This window comes from Macrobrachium rosenbergii, chromosome 36 (assembly GCF_040412425.1).
Source record: "Macrobrachium rosenbergii isolate ZJJX-2024 chromosome 36, ASM4041242v1, whole genome shotgun sequence".
Lineage (NCBI taxonomy): Eukaryota > Metazoa > Arthropoda > Malacostraca > Decapoda > Palaemonidae > Macrobrachium > Macrobrachium rosenbergii.
In genome coordinates this window covers 23272150-23295124 of record NC_089776.1, presented here as the reverse complement: position 1 = coordinate 23295124, position 22975 = coordinate 23272150, and the positions used below count along the sequence as shown (strand labels likewise).

Sequence of the window (22975 nt, the reverse complement as noted above, 5' to 3'; positions counted from 1 at the left end):
TCAGAAGTTATAGGACACAAACTTGGGAAAGCAAAATATTTTCACTTTTATATACAGAAATTATTTAACTACAATAGCAAAGGGTGCTTTTTGGCTTTCAGGAAAGGATGTCTCGAATGAAATGTATTCAGACCAGGCATCTGAGCTGGCAGGAAACTTAAGTGCAATGGAAAGAAACTCACATACTCAGGACATAGACCAGAAACTCTTGCGGAAGGCAATCCCTTATGAAAGTAATGCCTTTCACTTCCACATCAGTAAATACTTGTAAAGGTAAAAACGCCTAAGCATATAAATGCGACTGTAAAAGTGAGAGAAAATGAAGCGCTGCAAGAAATACGCCTAGTCTCCAGACTTGTCCCTAATCTGGGAATGTTTCCCATGAAAGAAAAAGTTTCCGAGACAAAACTTTCCAAAATCAGGAGGCGAAGAATGCACCCTCACGCCACGACAAGAGACGGAAAATGACAAAAGATCCATTGTAAACATGTGACACCATCTTTTTCACCTATTTCTTTTTTCTTGCCTCTTCCAGGATTTACGCAATAAGTGGATTTCTGATGTAATAGTTTTCTGATAAAATTTTTTTCGTTAATAATTTTTCGTTCGATTACTGTGGTCCATGTCTTTCAACAGGCACAGTAACAATAATATTAGCAATAACTCATGTCTTAATAGCAAATGCGTGTGCAATGTGGTAAACTTTAGTTAACAACTTGAATCCACTGTTTTAGTTTTTTAAACCCACGAAAGATCATTGTCTTTTATTTTATTATCATTCACAAACTTACTGCAATTTTCCATATTTTTATACATCTGCACCTTATAAAGTCACCTCAGATCTCATGCGAAATCTTTTTCTTTCCATGTAAGTTATATATTCATAAGTGTCTTTTCTTCTGATGCTTAATTACTGCAAAACCCTGTTTTTTTTTTTTCTAATTACTTTCTCAGTAATTATTTTGCTATTCAGTGCTTTTTCTACCCGTACTTGTTTTTAACCTTACGTTTTCCATGAAACTGTTTTTTTTTTTTTTTTAACTTTTATCGTATAACCAGAACCCTTCCTAGAGTACGATATTGTAATCCTGAAACGGATGAAGCTTGAACTGCATATTAAGAATTTGTTTCACTTGTCAAAAAACCAGTAATGGTTACAACGATGGGAAGCCCAATGTAAAATATAAACAACAGTAAAGAAATCAAGACCAAATGAAATCCTAAAATCCCCAGATCAAGTTCCAGATTGGGTTCCCACCAAAATCTAATAATTTTTAAATCTTTAAAATCTTTAAAATAATTCATTAAAGCCCTTTCGGTAGTTCACGCGATCTGGCCAGCTGGCGGGCAAATAAGAATAGACAGAACGAAAATGACGTTACCACCCTGACAGAGCTAATTACAGCATCTATAATGACAAGGACGTCACCAACAAAAAAATTAGTAAGAACAACAATGATAACAATGGAAATAATTCCTTTCATCTTTCAATTCAAGTAAAATGAAAAGAAATATCTAGGAAACGCAAAAATCTAAATACAGTGGACGAAAAGACTTACAGGAACCCGACTCTGCGCCAGAGCATTTTTGTAGCAATAGATCATCTCTCGGAGAAGACTCATTCTTCCTGAGAATGGTCTTTATAGCAGCGATGTAAATCAGGCCATTTCCAATTCCATTGTCTGGGGAGGAGACTTTCATCCTTTAATGATTTTTTTTTTAATCTTTAGAAAAAGAACCAAGAGGAATAAATGTTATCTGTTTCGTTTTTCATTTGCTTCGGATCATTCGAAGAATTAGTGAACCATCTTGCGAGGTGAACCGAGAAAGATTGGTGAAGAGAAGAAAGAAGTCTTGGGCGATAAACAAAGTGAGACAGATTATACGCCTCCGCAACCATAAGACTCCGGGTGGACCATAAAATTTCCAGACCTCAATAATAATCCACATTCCAAATTTTACTCATCCCACATTTACCATACCCACCAGAATATAATGAAATTTTCTTCCAGACTCCATTATTATTATTAAAATAGTTTAACCAGAACACTGAGCTGATTAACAGCACTCATAGGGCTGGCCCGAAGGATTAAAATGAAATGGAGTCCCACGGTCTAAGCCGTAGGCTATGCACTGGGACTAAATGATGAATGAATAATTTAACTTTAAAAATATGCAAAAAGGCAAATGCTTCCACACTAGAACACATGCACACATTAAATACATTTAATCAAGCTTCCCTGTGCACCACAAAAATGAAATAAATAAAACTGAGTGATGATAAAAATCAGAATAATTTAACATTTTTAAAATTAGGATTTTTATATATATATTAGTTGCCCAGTGGGCTTTTGTATTTTCATACATTAGTTTTATACTTTATCAATTAATTCACACTTCTTCATGAATATTAAAATTGGATCAATCGAAAATGTTGCAGACATTGATCAAATTTCGCCAATCGATCAGTTTCCAAAAGTTGATAACCGTTGTTGGTTATATTTTGCATGCTGAGCATTCGGGAGCTGATTCATGTGGGCTGCTCATTAAGTGTCGTGTCAGACGAGTATGGCCTGTTCCGAGACATGTCAGAATTACTTGCGCATGCCTCTCTCTTTGATATGATGAACTCCATTTTTTAACTCCAGGTTTTATTTGCTTCAACTTATTATTTTCAGGTTCTTCATTCCATTTATTTTGCCTTTTGTCATTATAAACAAAATAACTACTTTTATATATGTTATATAATCGTTAACAGGGATATTAACATTGATCTTGTCATATGGGCTGCTTCTTTAGCTGTTTTATAAGCATCTCCATTTCCTGCATGAGCAGGAATCCAACATATTTATATATTTTTCCCATTAATATATAACTTATATGGAGAAATAACTTTTATTTCTTGTATAATGTTATTTTTTGGTTTGTAACTCTGAATGACTTCGATGGCGCTCTTAGAGTTGCTAAAAATCACAAAATTACTCCATGAGATTTCTTTAATTATTTTTATGGCTGATGCTATTGCGTATAACTCAGCTGTAAATACCAAGGCATTATCAGGAAGAACCGACACATTTTGTCTTGGGATATTGCAGCATAACCCATTCCATGCTCTGATATAGATCCGTCGCATTCGGGTCGTTCCGGCTGTAAGCACATTTACGTGCAAAGTGGGCGCCGTGTTTAGTACCAGCCCCTTGGGGATGTACGTAAAACATGAAATAATAATGGTAAATACCATAAACACAACGTCTTACATTGTTTTGGTGTTACTGCCTAAAGCGACTTACGGCCGAAACGACCAGGACCGGATCCGTTTGTGTATATTGAGTAATGTGGACCTTTTCGGCTTATACTGTATGCTCTATTGTACGTTGTCTATGATGTTCTGGGGTATATGTGCAGCTTTTTGATAAATATCTTAGGTGCGTGCAAATTTTTGTTTTATTCATAGTCCAAGGAGGAGGTAATTTTACAGCTGAAGGCAATTGCATATTTATATTCAATGACCCAAACAGCTTTCTAGCTCTAATAGGGAAAGGTGGTGAATGATTATTTATAAATACGTCTCTTAATTCAAATAATTTTTTGGTTGGAGAATCACTTGTCTGAATTCTCAGGGCACTCTTTATTGTTACAAACTCTCTATGGAGAGACTAATTCACTATTCTCGTAAAGATGATGCTGGTGATGATATAAAGGCTCTTGAACATATTCTAAGGCCTTCATTGTGAATTGGATCCAACGTTTTCAGCGTTGCGTCTCATGCTGAGCCATGTATTTCGCTTCCATAGTCAGTGATAGGCAACACTGTTGCTGTATACAGTAAAGTAAGGGTATGTCTATCAGCTCCCCAAGTAGTGTTTGATAGTTTTTTTAATAGACTTAATGCTCTTTTACATTTAGATTTCACGTATGTTAAGTAGGCTTTCCAACTCAAGTGAGTATCAAATACTAATCCTAAAACATTTCCTGTTTGACCAATTGGTATGGAATGATTTCTGAGTTTTAAATCTGTTTCTTCACATTTTTTCCACTTTTTAATTTTATAAAACATTATTGCTTGAATCTTTTGTGTGGATAATTTAAATCCTACAGATGATTTGCTCTGCATGTTGTAGGCGAGATGCTAAATAATACATGGAAAAATCATCCATATACAGGTTACTTTCAATTCCAATAGGTAGATTATTACTCATGTCATTTATTGCTAAAGTAAACAGAGTGCCACTAAGGATGCTTCCTTGTGGAACACTATTTTCAAGTGGAAATGCACTTGACAATACATCAGTTTTGACTTGAAAAGTGTGATTTGTTAGAAAGTTTTGGATAAATCTGGGTAAATGTCCACAGATTGTGTTTTTATGTAAGGTTTTTAATATTGCATATCCATGTAGTATCATACACCTTTTCAGTGTCAAAAAAGGCGGCTATAGTAATTTGTTTTCGTTCTAATCCTTTTTGTATGTGGTCTTCCAAGTCAGACAGAGAATCCAGTGTAGATCTGTTACATTGTGACCCTAATTGAGTTGGAGTCAAAGTTTTGTTTTCTCGAATGTGCCATGTTAAACGAGCATTTACTATTTTCTCTAGTAATTTGCATAAACAACTTGTTAAAGAAATTGGTTGAGTTGGAGTCAAAATTTTATTTTCTCGAATGTGCCATGTTAAACGAGCATTTACTATTTTCTCTAGTAATTTGCATAAACAACTTGTTAAAGAAATTGGTCTGTAATTGTTTACATTACTGGGACCCTTTCCAGGTTTGGGGATAGGAATAATTATAGCTTCATGCCATTGGTCAGGAAATAAGTTCTGAAGCCATAAGTGGTTAGAAAACTCTTATAAGTATTATCTTGCTAAAGGTGCTAAGTGGCAGATAATTTCAAAACAAATATTTTAACCTCAAGGGGCAGATTTATTGCTGTTCAACAGAGCAAATTCCAGCTCTTCTATATTAAGTTTTCTGTTATAATATATATCTTCTATTGTTTCAAGATTTGTTGTTATTAATTCTATACTATTTTTCTTTGTGCGAAAGTACTCATCTAAATTTTTGTCACTATTAACTTTTGCTAAATTTTCTCTTATTACATTACTTATTTCTTTTGGATCAAGTATTCTTTTCCCATCTTTTAATATGGCATGTATAGGTGTTTTAATGTGGGTACCATTTATTTTCCTGAATTTTTCCCATAATTTTGTATGGGAGTATTATTAAGAGAGATCTGACACATATTTCTTCCATGAAATGATTCTTCATTGGATTACTTCTTGTTAAATTTTGCAGATATTTTGTTATATAGAGGTTTTACTGTATCAATTTCTAATAATAATATTGTTAGTTTTTTTTTTTATTTCTTCTGTTATCGGTAATGTTTTATTTATTTTACTAACATTTCTATTTAAATTATCTAATTGTCTTCCAATCTGGTGTTTTATTTTTATTAATTCTGTTAGTTTTTCTGACCACTATGGGACTTTATGTTTTGATGGATGAGATTCGATTTTGGTATTGCTTTACAGCAGAACTTTTAATGAAATCAATAAGAAACCTATTTGTTCCGTTACGATTTTGTATATACTAAAAAACGCTGGGATATTCCTAGTGTGGAATTCATATTGCTCCCAATCTGCTTTATAAATGTTATATTGAGGGACATGCTTGGCGGGATTGTTTTGTAATAATGAAATTAATATTGGGAAATGATCACTGGTATGGAAGTCATCAACTATAATCCAATACAATCTGTCTACTATGCTTGTTGTACACAGAGTTAAGTCTACTTGGGAAAACGTTCCATGTGTTTTTGAAAAATTATGTGCTGATTTCATTATCACTTATACAGCACATGTCGTTTGAATCTATGAATTCTTCTATTTTACTACATGCTGTATTTGAGTTTGCACAGTTGTAGTCCTATATTGGGTTGTGAGCGTTAAAATCACCTAGCATTAATGTAGGTTCCTTGGCACTATTAAGTAATTCTTTAAGTTTATCACTGTCGTAATTTTTATGAGGTTGGTTTTATAAATTATAAATTAGATAATTATCGTTTTTTATTTGGATTTTAATACCTGATACTTGAAAGTCAGTTATGTTTACAGGTACTTTGTCATGAACTACTTTGTAATGTACATATATGGGTGTGCCTAAATTTCCTTCTTCCTCTCATGATGTTGATGCCAAGCTGTGTTTACCTATCACTGATACAGTTGACATGTTTTAAGCATAATACCATTGGTTCATATTTTTTCTTTTAATAATCGTTGTACTTCTAGGCGTAATCTGGTCTGCAGACCATTTACGTTCCATTGTATAATATAGCTGTTGAAAATATTTTGTAATATCGATCGATTTTTGCTTTCTTGTTTTTTTGTATTATCAACTTGGATTTTTTCTAATAATTTACTCACGACATTAATTTGTTTATCTTTGTAATATATTAAGTGATCAATGCACATGCAACCTTTTTCATAGGTTCTTAAATTAGTGGTTTCTTTTTTTCCATACCATAAAATTTCTTATAACGTTCGTTAAACCATCTTTTGATATGTTATTGTTATTACTGCAAAGTGCAATAATATCTATAATTATTTTTAATAATATATCATGGAAAAGGAAGTTCGTTTCCCTCTGAATAGCATAAAGGTAAAAGGGCAGTAAAAGAAGAAAAGTCTAAATCAGCATGTAATACATCATCTTAATAACATGATCTAACATGTTGATAGAGGATGAATGAATCATGATATACCACATAGTTTTGTTGGTCACACAACAAGTATAAGCACATTATGGTATCAAATATTAAAACACCGATTAAACTGCAAGCACATTTTCCTGTAAATGCCCTCACTTGTTGACCCCATTATCCCTCGAACGAAACTATGACAGTAAAGGAAACATAGCAAGCACTTACAGGCCAATTACTTGCCTACCAGTGATATGGAAGTAACTGACAGGCATCATCAATGAAAAGATGTGCTTGTACTTGGAGCAAGCAAACACTGTCCCAACACTAGCAGAAAGGATTTAGAAGGAAATGCAGTGGTATGAAAGACTAACTACTGATAGACAAAATGGCAATAAGGAACAGTGGGAGAAGAAAAACCAGCCTGAGATAGGCATGGATAGACTACAAGAAAGCCTTCGATGTGATACCACTCCACACTTATGGATAGTAGAATGCCTACAAATATACGATACAGACAAGAACACTCATCTTCCTCATAACTGGAAAACAATACTTACAAGTTCTGGAATAAGAAGAATAACGGAGGTCAACATTATGAGACGAATGAATATCCAAGGGGACACATTAACCTAGCAACTCTTCGTAGTAGCCATAATTGCCATGACGAGAGTAATTCGGAAGATGAAGATTGGGTACCACCGCAAGAAAGAAAAAAGCATATTTAAACATCTGATGTTCATGAATGACATTAATGTTCAGGAAAGGATCTTAAAAAACAGACACATTAATACAGACTTCAGCCCTGTATCAGGAGACATCAAGATAAAGCTTGGAATAGAAAAGTATACCCTAGTAAACATTTAGAGAGGCAAAGCAACAAGAACTGAAGGAATACAACTACTCAATGGAAATACTATGAATAACATAGAAGAAGCAGGATAGAAATACATGGGGATGATAGAGAGGAAACCAATAAAACCCCAAGAGATTAAGGGCAAGAAGAAATGGTTATAGACAAGACAGTGGATGCAAATAGATGGCGAAAGGACAAGAATACATGCGGAGAAGGAAAGCAATCCTGAAATAAAAAAAAAACACCCTGGAAATATATTAAAAACCGTAGACACCAGAGCAGTTCCAGTAATCAGGTGTAGAGTTGGAACAGTATTGTAGAATAAGACAGAGCTCTGTAACAGAAAAAAAAAACAAATAGAAATGTGATGAACATTTTTTTAGCAATAAACCCAAGAGCAAACACAGACAGATTCACACACCATGCAGAAACAAATGAAGGGGATTACTCAGTATAGAGGATTGTGCCAACACCAAGAACAGAGCTCTGGGATAATAATTGAAGACCAGTGAGGATGAATGGCTAAGAAGTGCATGCGAGAAGACCTGGCTAGGGAGGATGAAAACCCAAAACGTATATAAAGCTAGACCAACAAAGAACAGAATAGCAGAACGGCACAGGAAAGCCATGATGGAAAATCCATCATCCTTAGGAAGTAGGCTGCAGCCCGGAACGCCACACTATAAACCACCAGTCTGGATAAACTGTGTTATCATAATAATAATAATAATAATAATAATAATAATAATAATAATAATAATAATAATACATAGCCATTGGTATGACCTTATTATTCCAGAGGTTATCCCCCTGTTGAGTAATCTTGTGTTTTCATGTAACTGTTTCACCGAATCGGTATTTTCCACTATGAAGAGAAGACGAGATCTCTTGAAAGTGCTGTGAATTATGCTAAAAACCCTTAGTGTCTGTGATCATACTGTGTTTAATTACTTTTCCTCTTGTGGGAGAAATGGTTCAAGGAAATATACTAGAACGTTTTTGAGACTCATGAATAATGCTTATTACAAACCTTGTAATTTCAAAGTATTACAAACCTTGTAATTTCAAAGTAATACATAAAGAAGTAAATAAATTTATGACGAATATAATGAATGCCAGATCACATTCAACAAAGCTCTATTCAGTCCAGTACCTGAGCCGTAAATACAAGCTTGCATTGATTTGAACAAGCAAAGCAAAAATTCAAATAAAAAACAATTAATGATAACAATAATTACAGATTACCAAGATCATTTGGATTCCTGACGTGAAACTGATATGAGAGAGAGAGAGAGAGAAGAGTATTATGTATAGGATAAGAGAGAAAGAGATCCACAGAGGATCTCCTGGCTTAATGGAAGGGATGGCGTCGAGAGGACTAAAAGGGCCCTGGTGAGAGGATAAGTGAACCAATTTCCCGTGAAGGAAACAAGAACGCGTACAACGACACAATGCTATTCGAGATTCCCTCTTGGTACCCTGTGTTCCCTATGGACGCAGCACTACAATGGGAATTCTGTCGTAAGGAGTCCTTGGTATCACCAACTCCATTCTCTTCTTTACCGAAAACTTTTCGTTCGATATTCCATTCAGTTCATAAAATATTCCCTACTTCTCGCTGTCTTGCGTTTCATTACCAATTATTAGTTCCTCGTTGGACGGATCGATATCGTACTCGATAGCACTCTGCTGGGCCCGAGTTCGACTCTCCGGCCGGCCAGTGAAGAATTAGAGGAATTTATTTCTGGTGATAGAAATTCATTTCTCGGTATAATGTGTTTCGGATTCCACAATAAGCTGTAGCTCCCGTTGCTAGGTAACCAGTTGGTTCTTAGCCACATAAAATAAGTCTAATCCTTCGGGCCAGCCTTAGGAGAGCTGTCAATCAGCTCAGTGGTTTGGTTAAACTACGGTATACTTAGCACTTTTTAGCCGGCCTTTTATTTTTTTTATCAAATTTTTATGCTGTAATTTTCTCCTCAATCACTTCGTTTAATATGTAAGCTGATTCCTTTAACTAGGTGAGGTTACCGTGAAATTATCATTATTATTATTAAAATCAATTGCTGTTTCAACGGCATTTAGCTTGTAGAGTCCTCTCTATTCTTCTTCTTATATTCTTCTCGTCTGCAGGTAGGTGGTGTAATAAATTTGTAAGGACAAAAAGGTATTCTGTTTTCGTTGTATATTTTACTCTTGCGCCTCGACGCACGGTCTGGTGATCATCTAATGAGAGACGGTATGAAATTAAAAGGTGAACAGGTATTTATAGCAGGAAAGCTGGATTGATGTCATGGTGGGTCGAATTTTCATTTGTCAGTTTTCTTTCATTAGACGAACGCCTGCGTGTGCGTCGAGGTGTAAAAGAAAAATAAACTACAAAAGCAGAATATGTGACCCCTTGTCTTTCGGAAATTTATTATACCACCTACCTCCAGACGAGAAGAATATAATAAGAATAGAGGAAGACTCTTTACAAGCTTAATGCCGATGTAACAGCAATTGTTTTTTGATAAATTTGCCCTAAAAGAGGGAATCCTTCCATATTATTATTATTATTATTATTATTATTATTATTATTATTATTATTATTATTATTATTATTATTATTATTATTATTATTATTATAAAACCAAACAAAAACTTCTTTCAGTTTTCTTCTGAAGATGGAAAGAGAACCCCACAAGATTCTTGTGTATAACTTGTTTACTGATAAATATTTACATATTACTTTGATACTCGAGATCAAAGTAATATGTAAATATTTACCAGTAAACAAGTTATACACAAGAAGCTTGTGGTTTTCTTTCCATTATTATTATTATTATTATTATTATTATTATTATTATTATTATTATTATTATTATTATTATTATTATTATTATTATTATATAGTTTTGACATAAAATTTTTTAAGTTTTGCTTTCGGCTTACAAGATAATTTTCCTAAAATGGTAAAAAAATCCACTTTTGTACTCCTTTCGATGTTCCGTGGGAAAAACCCAATCTTCTGATCATTAAAGATAGAACTCTCTTGTGGCCCTTTTAAACGCGGGAACAGCTAGAAAGGGCGACGCGGCTGCCTTAGGTGTGAAATTTGCACGACCGTAAAGGGGACCCACGAGTGTGATTGCAAGGAATAATCAAGTTTGGAATGTGCATTGCAGTGTCCCATGACGCGTAGGGGAAAGCCTTGCGGTCTCCGAATGGGATTTAATGTTAGGCTACCCGTTATTTCATATACTTTATTTTATTTCTATTTTGTTTTTTGTGGATGAGTTTGAGTGTTCGCGCACAGCTGATCTAGTATTAGAGATATGAAAACGTTAAAAGATGTCAAGAAAGTACCTTAGTTTGTTATAGCCATCACAACGTTTAAAAATAAGTGAGAAGTACACAAGTTCTCATTCAAGGGCAAGAACCAGGCTCTAGCGCCAAATTGTTACCAAAATGAGAGCGAAAACTGCTCTCAACGCTTCGGAGTTGTATTACTTGTGCACGAACAATCGTTATTCTTAAAAAGTCCTTCCGACACATTTAAGCGAAGAGGTAACAAAAGTGATTTCCATTTTAAAAGGGAATTATGGAATCTTTAGCTTGGGATGTGAATGTTAATTTGTATTATAATCGAAATATGTTGTCAATATTATCTTTTATAAAGATCTGCCGGAATGAGTTCCACGGAATATGATCAAGGGAGATGTTCACACCAGCAAAGCAGGTAAATATTTTTCAATCTGATTAAAATTACACTGTTTGAGCTACTCACATTCCATCGTAGAGAGAGACGTTTTTATGGACCACAACATAACATTATCTAAATTAAAAGAAGTTGAATGAACAGGTATTCCGAAAACAATTTTTAGGAAGACTTGGGTGCAACATGTCTGCATGGCAAGCTGATTTTGGATTTTCATTTTATTCTACCTTTACGTTGTTTAAAATGTCTTTTTGTTTTTATGGATAGAAAACACACACACACACACACCCATATATATATATATATATATATATATATATATATATATATATATATATATATATATATATATATATTATATATATATATATATATTATATATATATATATATATATATATATATATATATATATATATATATATATTATATATATATATATATATATATATATATATATATAATGTGTGTGTGTAAATATGTGTGTACATATATACATATATATATATATATATATATATATATATATATATATACATATATATATATATATACATATATATATATACATATATATATATATATATACATATATATATATACATATATATATATATACATATATATATATATACATATATATATATATATATATATATATATACATATATATATATACATATATATATATATATATATATATATATATATATATACATATATATATATATATATATATATATATATACATATATATACATATATATATATATATATATATATATACATATATATATATATATATATATATATATATATACTTGTATACTGTATATATATATATTTCTGTTTGTGTGTGTATTTTGTGTTTGAGTGTAAATGCAAAAGTTGTACATGGCACACATGGATACCGTAAATGCTTATGATAGGAAAACTGATAAGATGCAATGTGTCATGGTATAGAAAATTTGAGTTAGAACAATTGAAAATTTTAATGACGGAAGTGTATTGCGTATCAACAGAAAAGATATCTGACGAAAAGCTAATATTTGAATAAGAAGGTGGGATAGTTAAAGATGATACCGAAAGAGCTTGGAACGGAGAGAGTAAACACGAGATTAAATGTGATCAAGACTAAGGGAATGATGGTAAATGAAAACCGGGAAGGAGGAATGATTGTTAACAGGGATGTTGGAAGAATGGATGCGATTGATTGGTAAACTTCAAGGGAATATAAGATAAGTTTTGAAAATAAATTGATGGTAGGATAAAAATGCCCAAGTCCCCTTATTTTGTTCCACTTTTAGTTCATTTTTTTTTTTTGCATATAACCACCCTTTTTTGTGAAATCTCCCAGGAGCGTAAAGAATATTGTTTTTGGCGGGGGCTTATTTCATAACAGTATGCACACTTCTTGAAAAATAGTATGAATAAATGCCAGATTTCAAGTGAATTTCTTCTGATGAACTGTTACTGTCACTTGACATTGACATTACATTAAGCAGTTGCGCTAAAAGGAATAACTGAATTATGGAAATTACATTATTTCATGAGATTCAGTGAAAAAAGGCCAAAGTCAAAATTATTTGGTGAGAGACAATCCAACCCACCATGGCAGACATGTACAAACGTCCATAAAAAATTTAGAAAAATTAAGTGCTAACCCCTAAATGACCTCGTGATCTATAAAAATAAATTATAATGAGAGAAAAAATGATGAAAACTTAGACTTAAGTTCTGGTCTTTAAACGGGACTATAAACCTTGAAAAAACTGGACAACTTAACAAGACCTTGAAAAATCAGTTACCCATACGGTACTTTCCTACTAGGTTTCATAAAAATTATAAAAAAAATACTTTACAGTAAAAATATTTGATGAAAAATTCCCCATCCAACAACCTTATCAGTTTCATCAAAATAAACAAACACATGAAATATTAACCTTTAGCTGTGTAACGAAAGAATAAAGACTTAAAACCTTCTCTCCAGCACTCTGTTTCGAAATCTGAAGATCGGAGGCCTGTGACTATCATAGTTTCGGTGATACAAAAAAATATATTATTAAGCGTTAATCTTTTAATGATGCTTGAGCTTTAAAAACGTCTAGGTGAAAAATACCCGTGGAAAAAATCACGAAGCCTTAAGCGAATATCTACAGATTTAATTAAAATTACAGGAAAAGACGAATTGGACCAGGAATGATAGTAAGAATAAAACAATACTTTGAAAAATGAACTCCTTAGGTGACCGAGTGGAGATAAAGGATGGTTTAATAGGAGTCAGTTACTTCATATCCAGTTTTAACAAAATAAAAATAAATTATTACGCTGATGGTAAACTGAGAAAAATCAAACTTTGACAAGAGACAAGGATGATTTCCAGAGTTAGAAATGCTGACTGGGCAGAAAGGATGAAGTGAACTGGGTCGCAGTTTCTCCAGCTCTTTTGCTTCGTTGTCGTATCATTTCATGCAGTCTCAAATCTTGGCCTGTGCCAAAGCTCCTCTGCTTGGCCTTATAAAGTTTTGAGTTTGAGTTCCCATTTTTACTGTTTTTTAAGAACACTTTCCAAGTTTTATTTGAGTGTGCATCAGTTTTTAATATTTTTAATTGTATATGTTTAATTTCTTTTTAATTGTTAAGGATGATCTATCTATCTATCTATCTATCTATCTATCTATGTATATATATATATATATATATATATATATATATATATATATATATATATATATATATATGTGTGTGTGTGTGTGTGTGTGTGTGTGTGTGTGTGTGTGTGTGTGTGTGTGTGTGTGTACAGCGCCATTTAAATCTACCCTTAGTTAATATGTTTCACTTCTGATACTTCTCCCTCGTCTTTACTCTTATTTCTAGTCTCAGATAAATGTATTCTATCCTGGGGAAGCTTGCTAAGCAAATTCATGGCCTTTTGACGTATTCCATAAGAATATATAATCCCTGTAAACAGTAAACATGGTGTTATCATTTGTGTTTCGATTACATTTTTTCCAATCCTTTCCTTGTCGACTTTTCTTGCGTCTTTGAATTTACCTGAAGAAAACAGAAGCAGGATACCTTCCAGTTTAAGGCAATAAACAGGTATCGTAGACTTAATCTTTATTTACCGAAGATTAGACCTGACCTTCATTCTCTCGCAAGGTGCCGTTTACATTGTAATCCCCTCCACTCGGCCGGCATTGTTGGACGTTGTTAACATAGCATTAGGTCAATATTTATTATACTAGCAAAAGTCGCCCGGCACTTGGGAAAATGTTATTTTCAGGTCAGCCTCCTAAAGCTTACATACGTATGCGTACTAATATTAGTGCCGCAGCTGAGTGGTAGAGCAATAGGCTCACGTTCGCCAGGTCTATGGTGTGATCCCAGCAGTGAATAAGAACCAGAATCAGCTGGATTTAAGGAAAAGGCTAGGGATTGGCAACCTCATCCCTAGAGATCTGCAGAAAACCGGAAGGCTCAACTCCTCTAGAAAAACCCGTGTAAATTTATTGCTTGAATGTTGCATCCTTCAGTACCTCTTTATATAATGCCTATTACTACATAGAGAAGAATCCGTGTTCATAGACAACCAAAAACCGTCATTAAGCGCACAACGGCAAAATCACAATTTTTAAAAGTAAATTGTATTTTTCCTAGCTATACAAACCCGAGGTCCTTTACATTAGGAAATGTAATGTAAAGGACCGACAGTTTGTATATCGCGTCGGAACAAATGAATTGCGTCCGCCTGTTTTTCCTGTACTAACGTTCAATAGCAATCATCATTTTTGTAAAAGGAGAACTGTCAGCCTCAATAGTAACAAAAGACATATTACAATAGTTAAAACTACGTACCTCTTGCATTACAGAAATAAGATGGTAAAATTATTTACGGCCACTGCCAAACTTATGATGTGTATTTATTTTCACCGATAAAGCACGTTTATGTCGTAACTCAGAATGGATTTGTCAAGTGTGTTCTTATTTAAATAACCTGTACTATAACAATTAAATCATCCAGAACAGATAATTATGCAAGACTTATCAAGTCTGGCCATTTTCAGTAATGTAGATTTATACCTTTTGTTAACCACATTCTTTTATATACAAATGAAACATTTTTTTTTTATGAACAAGTTGCTTTAACGTCTTTACATCATATTTGTTTCCAATTTTTACGTAAATTTACCTATGTAAATTTTAATTTTTATGAGAAATAATACCAGAAAATACCAGTTAGAAAAAATTACAGAATAATCCTGGTGAAAATTTTGCTCTTGCATTAACACTGACCTATAGATGTCCTAGACATAATTATAAAATAAAATATAACAAACTTTTAAAGATAAGAAATGAACAATCATTACAAAATTGTATCTTCTGAAGAAAAGCATCTTCCACAAGCAATAAAACCTGTCTTGACTAGAAGGAGCTTCCTCGTGAAGATAGGTGAACAATTATGAATATTGATAAAACGCAAGGAGCAAGCCCAGGACAGTGACGAGGTCATATTTAATTGGAGGAATAAATGCACTATCTTTAAAATATAATAGTTAACTTCGTATAGAGCATTTTTTTAAAGTCTGAAACGTCTTTTCTGTCAAAAAAGGAATATTTAGGAAATAACTTTCTCCAATGCTGCTAACCACAGATTGCAATATAATGTACTATCAAGTCCCTAGGACTGGGGGCTCTCAGTTAGTAACAGGATCATGGTTAAGTGGAATAAGCATTCCTCCTGGAAATCCTCGCATCGACCGGCCAATCAATACCTACTGTGTGTGTTTCAGGTGGTTATGGCAGTTAGTAGTTCCTTATTGGACGGGTTGGTATCGTTTCGGCTAGCACTCTGCTGGGCCCGCGTTCGAATCTCCGACCGGCCAATGAAGAATTAGAGGAATTTATTTCTGGTGATATACATTCGTTTCTCAATATAATGTGTTTCGGTTTCCACAATAAGCTGTAGTTCCCGTTACTAGGTAACTAATTGGTTGTAAGCCACGTAAAATAAGTCTAATCCTTCGGGCCAGCCCTAGGAGAGCTGTTAATCAGCTCAGTGGTCTGGTTAAACTAAGGTATACTTATGGCAGTTATTAGACGACATGCCCAAGTCTCCCATCTACGTGATATCAGCCAGCGAAGGAAGAATTCGATCATTATGGATTAAACTCATTCCAAAGAGAACCTTTCATTTCACGTAAATCCCACATCCCGACAAGAACTCAGCGAGGAAACGACAGATAACTGAACACTTCTGCTTTAATTTACAAACAAAGTTCCTGGATTTCCAATAAATATTCTTGTTTACATAATTCGACGTAGGTTTTTTTTTTATGAAACGGACGAATAAAGCTGAAGTACACGAGCGAGAGTGGCTCGTTACAGTAATTGCCGTCTTCATCAAATGCGTGCAGATCATTATTACACATCTGACAGAGTTTCCCAGAAAAAGAAGAAATTATTGATACAAAGCTCAAGTTAAACACGCAGAACAATGGAACACTCGAGCCTCGCGTAATAAAAGGTCCCATTGTCTGTGTGCATGAAGCAGAATGATGAAAGAAAATAATTCTTTTCTGGGTTTACATTCTATTATTCCTCGGTTCCAATAAGCCTACATAATACCCTTGGCCTCAGGTTAAAACGGAAAACAATATTTTTTAATTTACCCCAGGAATTTTTTTCATTTCCCAACATACAGATTTTATTTTTGACTTAGTTTTTACGTTGTGTTTGAATTCATTAACCAGGTGCGGTATAATGGTCATCATGGGTTTGTAATTAACTTTTAAAATTACTGGTTTCCCATTATAAATAAAGGACGTAAACTGCATCGAAAGTCATTGCTTTTATGGCCATGCAAGAAGAAACATGAAAATAGGTTCATTGTCCCAGAGAAATGTGGTAGTTTGGAAATCATTTTTCCACGAAAATATGTACTGTATTTTCGTTTCACCAGAATTTCGAGAGTTAGACAGGCAAACAGACAGAATGAAGTACAATGTGGAAAAGATGCGATAATTTTATCAGTTGTGGGTTACTAGTAGAGGTATTTAATCATTCTGTTAACAATTTCAAAATCTGCCTTTTGGAACCTCTGTTCAGTCTGAGTATTTGTCTCTGAAACCCACAGTATTTATTGGATTTACATTAAGAAATTATAATTCATTTTAATTAAGTTCACTGTATGTACCTGAGAGGTTTCCATTTGAAGATAACAGACAAAAATTTACTCTAGCTCGGGTGGAATCGTTTGTAATGTGACAGATATGATACGAATACATTTAAAAGCTATTGTGCATAAGTTAATAAAGTCTATAGCAAATGTTAAATGCATATCTGCTGCCGCTTCCTTGGCGTTTTGAACATGACCACAACAAAGTATCAAAAGATAGAAATAATCTCAACCAAGCACAGGCCACACTCCGTTTCTTTGAGTTTTGATGATCCCAGAATCAGTGGTATAGCAATCTTGAGGTCCGTAAATTGAAATGGTTCCGTCATTGCTATAGATGTTTCGACTAAAAGCCGTTGAACATCTTTCGGAATGGCCCAAGATTTCGTGTACCGTTTAATAGCATGTGGTAACTGAGCTTGGTACAAAACTTGAATTTGGGAGCGATTGTGGGTGATGCTATTGAAGTTTCACAAGCTTTGTGGTTTTAACTTATTATAGCCAGTCACCACTGTATCCTCTGCAAACATCAACCATTCCAGGCTTCTTCCACGACTCATTTTCTCATCCGAAACCTCTCCTCTCCTCTCCATTCCCTGACTTTGCTCATTGCTCTGTTGATCGATATTGAACAGCCACTGAGACATAACAAACTCATGGGTCATGTCGACTCGAAGCCATACCAGTCAGTCTGCCGTCTGCAAATGCTAACGTATGCGTCACTTCTATCGTAAAAACTTTGATCATTTTGAACGCTCCCAATAACTTATTTCGGTCATATATTCTCAACACCCTCCACATTGTCTCTGTTGATTGTATCAGGTATGCCATGTACAGCATTTCCCATCTACTTTCAAACTTCTTGCCTAAATATTTCACAACAAAAACTTGATCCACGGACTTCTCAACATGTATCACAATGTATAATGTCGAGAGACCTCTTGAACTCAGAGTTTCAGTGAAAAAGTGTTGCCTAGGTAATAAGCAGTACCAAATGTAAATGTAAGTCTGAATGAAAAGTGAAATAGCATGTTTATGCAAAGCTGATCTTTCACACGCAGTCATGGACGAGTATTGAAACCAGTACAAGTGTAATTGGGTATTATTGGCTTGCAGTTTTAGTAGAATATTTACATAGTTAGCGATTGTTGTGTTTTGTCCATGCAAATGGATTTTTTGTTTTGATATTTGTGCAAGAAGAATAGCTAGATGAGGAGTTTGGTTTTTAAAAAAATGGGAACCCCCCTTGTGCTGAGATAACGATTAACGATTATTATTATTATTATTATTATTATTATTATTATTATTATTATTATTATTATTATTATTATTATCCAGTTCAGCTCTCTCTCTCTCTCTCTCTCTCTCTCTCTCTCTCTCTCTCTCTCTCTCTCTCTCTCTCTCTCTCTCATATACGTTTCACTTAGTTTAGGTTTTCCTTTCTTTCCAGTAGACTTATTGACCAGATGCCCAATGTTTGAGCGAGAGAAAATCGTAAGAAATTCTTTCTATTGAAGTTTGTCTGAAAACGACTTCAATCAGAGAACTTGTTACAGACAAACAGTAAGATTATAGATAAAGTTATTCATGGGCAAAATAACATCATGAAACCAATTGCGGGAAGGAAACAAATATATTAATTTTTTTTTTTTTCGCAAGGGAAAGCGAGTATATAGGATGTTTTACAATGATGCAATTTTGCTCATGAGCAGTGTTTGCTTATTGATGAGACGGCCTCTTAAAATTTTTTTCCATTGTTTAGATACCATAAATTCTTTTCTTCATCTCTGGTATCACCCTTTATGTTAAACTGATTCGCCCCATTGTGGCATAATTGTTTCACATTTTGGTTTTTCTTTTTTCCTCCTCTTACCTAGAATGAAATCAGAGCCAGTTCGTTTGATTAATAATCTCACGCTGACCTCTTCTGTCTCTCTAAAGGGGGAAATTCTCCCTACTTTCAGGCAGTCCCCGAACACCTGAGCCAACAACATCTCCCCATTTTAGCTGGGTGAAACTGGGCAATTAAGCAAGGCAAGGAAAGCTTCTCGTCATAACAAACTTTGGAATTCTCTTGTTGCTTCGGTTTTTTATAACCTTTCTTCCTTCTAGAGGGCGTTCTACCACTTTCTTCCTGGTTAAACCCCTCCCTTCTTTCCGATTTCCTTTTTATAGTTATCTTCGAGTTTGGCTGTGTTGGGTTAAATGCGTTTATTCTCTTAACCTTTAACAAAGATTAGGGCATGCTCTTTAGACGAGGGCAAGGTACAGAGAGAGCAGGACATGCTCTTTAGATGTGGACAAGGTACAGAGAGAGCGAGTGTCAAGGTGGTAACATTGTAGCTTCCGAAAGACAGCTTACTGTATAGCTCGTACACTAAAAACCCCTACATCTCCCCTCCGAGAATTTGACAACGACAGTGTTCTTGTAAACTCAATTTTTTTTTTGCACAAAATTCACAAGTAATTAAGAAACAGTAAAAGTATTTGCTGAACAGACACCTTAAGACAAGAGACAAAAACAAAAAACGATTGGGAATGTTAGCCAGTACAAGCACGTACTAAGACAAAAAATAATAACATTAAATCATGACTAATTGTTTAAAAAAAAACCTCTTTGATGAGCAAAATTGTCAATTAATCCATGTGTTTAACTTACAAAATTTGTCATCCATGCAGGTTTCAATTTATTTCTTAAACAGGGCGCAATGGCAAAATGGGTTTGGGCAGCACAGTGGATGTGGCCGGTGAGTCACCCACAGCTACCGGCCTGTTGGTTTACTGCAGGTGTTTTTGTTTGTGTAAGGATAAGTGGCCACTGCCATCTAATCTTATTGTGTACTGGTGGTGTGAAAGAGTTTCTGTTACAACACTTGTTCATTCTGTCTCACCTGTTGTAGGCTTGATTTTGGATTCGGACATGGGTGCCTGTCTCGAGGGGCATCAGCTGTGTATGGGTGTCCACGGAGCATAGTTTTTCTTGCGCTTTTGCCATTTACAGTTCCCATTTTCTTCTTGTCTGGCGCCAGTGCCTGGTTACTTTATAATGTTGTCTGGCTTTGGACATGCCACCGCATAATTGTCTACCTGTAGCGAGTTGCGCTTGGGACTTATCCACCCCACATAAGGGGTATTAAGGTACTGGAGGACAGTTAGGGATGCTCAATAATTATCAAGACTCCCTCCTCCTATGGAGTTGGCTCTAATGATTCGCTTTGCAGTCTTGACAGCTGCCTCTGCCCTACCATTCAACCATTGGTAGTGGACAGAAGGCAGGCAGGCTGAGGTGCCCAACCTCCTGAAGAATGTGAGCATTTCTTTTCTTATAAAGTTATTACAGCCATCTGTGGAGATCTGCTCGGGTGCCCCCCAAAGGGGGAAGTATTTTCTTAGCTGTGCCATCAGCTTGGAAGAAGTTGTGCCGTTTGGGAAATGGGCTATTTCTAGTCATCCAGTTAACCTGTCTGTGTAGGCCATGTACATATGGCCCTCCATGCGAAACAAGTCCACTACTGTGCACTGAAAGGGGTAGTCTGAGGGCTGTGTGAGGCTCACCTCTTCTGCAGGTAGTGACAGTGCATGTATGATGCACAAAGTACAGTACAGGTCAATCTGTGATGTTGTTAGTCTCCTTCCATACCTGGCAAGTAAACAGAGTGCCTGGCCCTTCGCAACATGGAGTCGAGGCATTGATGAGCAGCATACGAGTTACTTGCCACTTGCTGCCTAAGACTTTCGGGATAAGTAAACTGGCACGTCCTTGATCATACTTGCACATAATTAATTCTCTGGCAACATCCCTGACGCTTTAGAATGGGCATAAATAAGCTATTTCGTACAACTTGTGCGGGTGCCAGTCCCCAACTAATATCTTAGCCATTAATAACTGATATACTGGATCATCGATTGCCAATCACCCTCTCTGTACCTTGCCTTCATCTAGAGAATATGTCTTAATCTTTGTTAGAGTTTAAAAGAATAAGGGGATTCAACCCAACATGGCACAGCGAGTTCCTCAAGAGCCACGCATCTCCGACAATGACCCCACCATGCAGGAATATGCCCGGGATCCCAAGCTTGAAGGCCAACTGTAGTCACCCGCAAAACTCCAGTGATCCCCAGGGATATCATTCCATCCATGCTACAGGCTCAGGCAGTCCTATCAGCACAGCAATAGGAGATTCATTCCCTTGAGGCTGACCTCGCTCAGGCCTCCTTCAATTAACTTAATTAGTTCTTAGATAAACATATGTTGCTAGGTTTAATTAAATTATTAGGGTTTAAATAGCTTGTCTAATCCTTCGGGCCAGCCCTAGGAGAGTTAATATTAACTCAGTGGTCTGGTTAAACTAATGTTAAAAAAAAAAAAAAAACATAGGAGCAGGCCCCCTTCCGAGGATTCCACAGTCTTCAGCCCCAGAGAAATGTGAGATCAAGATGTCTTCTGCAGAATTCCGGTCCTGGAGGTGCTCAACGTCCTGTTGATTGCAACTTTGCAGGTGGCCACTTACAAAGCTGTTTATCGTATCCAGCTATACTGTGACCCCACCCTTCAATGGGCCCTCGATGCCAGGTTACTGATGCCCAGTGGCATAATCTCACACCTGAGGAAGCTCTCGATGCTGTGGAAAAAAATAGTGCTTGCTTTGGCCATCAAATCAAGCAGTGCACTGGTCTGATTTTTTTTAGTATAGTGCAAGTCCCAGATCAATCCATGAGTGAAGATTTCATTAAGTGCGCACAGAAAGCTGCCAGTTGTGATTTCACAAGCCCTAATTGTGATTTTGACCTGTCAGAATACATATTATTATGTAAATTTATGGTAGACCTTAGTAACCAGGAATTAAAATGGCAATATCTTTAATAATATTGATACCTTACAGGCCATGTGCTATACATTTGAAGTGGCCAGCAAGGATGCTAAAGGCAGGAAATCTTGGCTCGATTTCCCGAATACAGCTAGCACTGGCACCAATCTCGATACTGCACTGGAAGTTGTAGGGACACAGAATGCCAGGGGTAATGTGAACTCTACACATTGTAACTGTAGCAATTGCAGAGGACAACAGTTGTCAGAAGGTAGGTCATCTGAAGAAATATTGTAGAAGCAGTAAGAAGATTAGGGAAGGGCCTGCATCCTTTGTAGACATTTCAGGAGCTGTTGTAGTGGTTGAAGCCTGCCATACCCCTCAACGCACAATGAAGGTGGAGGTTAAACATGATCATATGTATGACCTGCACTACTGCAACACTGGGCTGGCCTGAAGAACATTGCCGACATACCCCTAAAGTGCATGGGATCAGCCACCTGCCGAATCAAGTATGAAGGGCGCTCCACTTTGCAGGACATTTATTTCATGGACAGCTAAACATACATTTCAGTAACAGCCTGTAAGAAACTAAGCTTCGTACCAGAGAAATTCCCTCATCACAGTCCTTTTGTGGCCTCAGTGGATGTAAAAGGCCTACTGCCTTCAATTACACAACTCCAGCTGCAATGGCCACCATACCTTCAAAACCAATGACGATGCCTCATCCACCATTTCAGGA

General features: G+C 35.5%; 1 long non-coding RNA gene across 1 annotated transcript in view; it reads right to left on the bottom strand.

Moving 5' to 3' along the window:
- The window catches only part of LOC136825014 (uncharacterized), a 653512-nt gene that overhangs the window by 35588 nt on the left and 594949 nt on the right, over nt 1–22975 (bottom strand). The gene's annotated exons all lie outside the window — the stretch shown is intronic.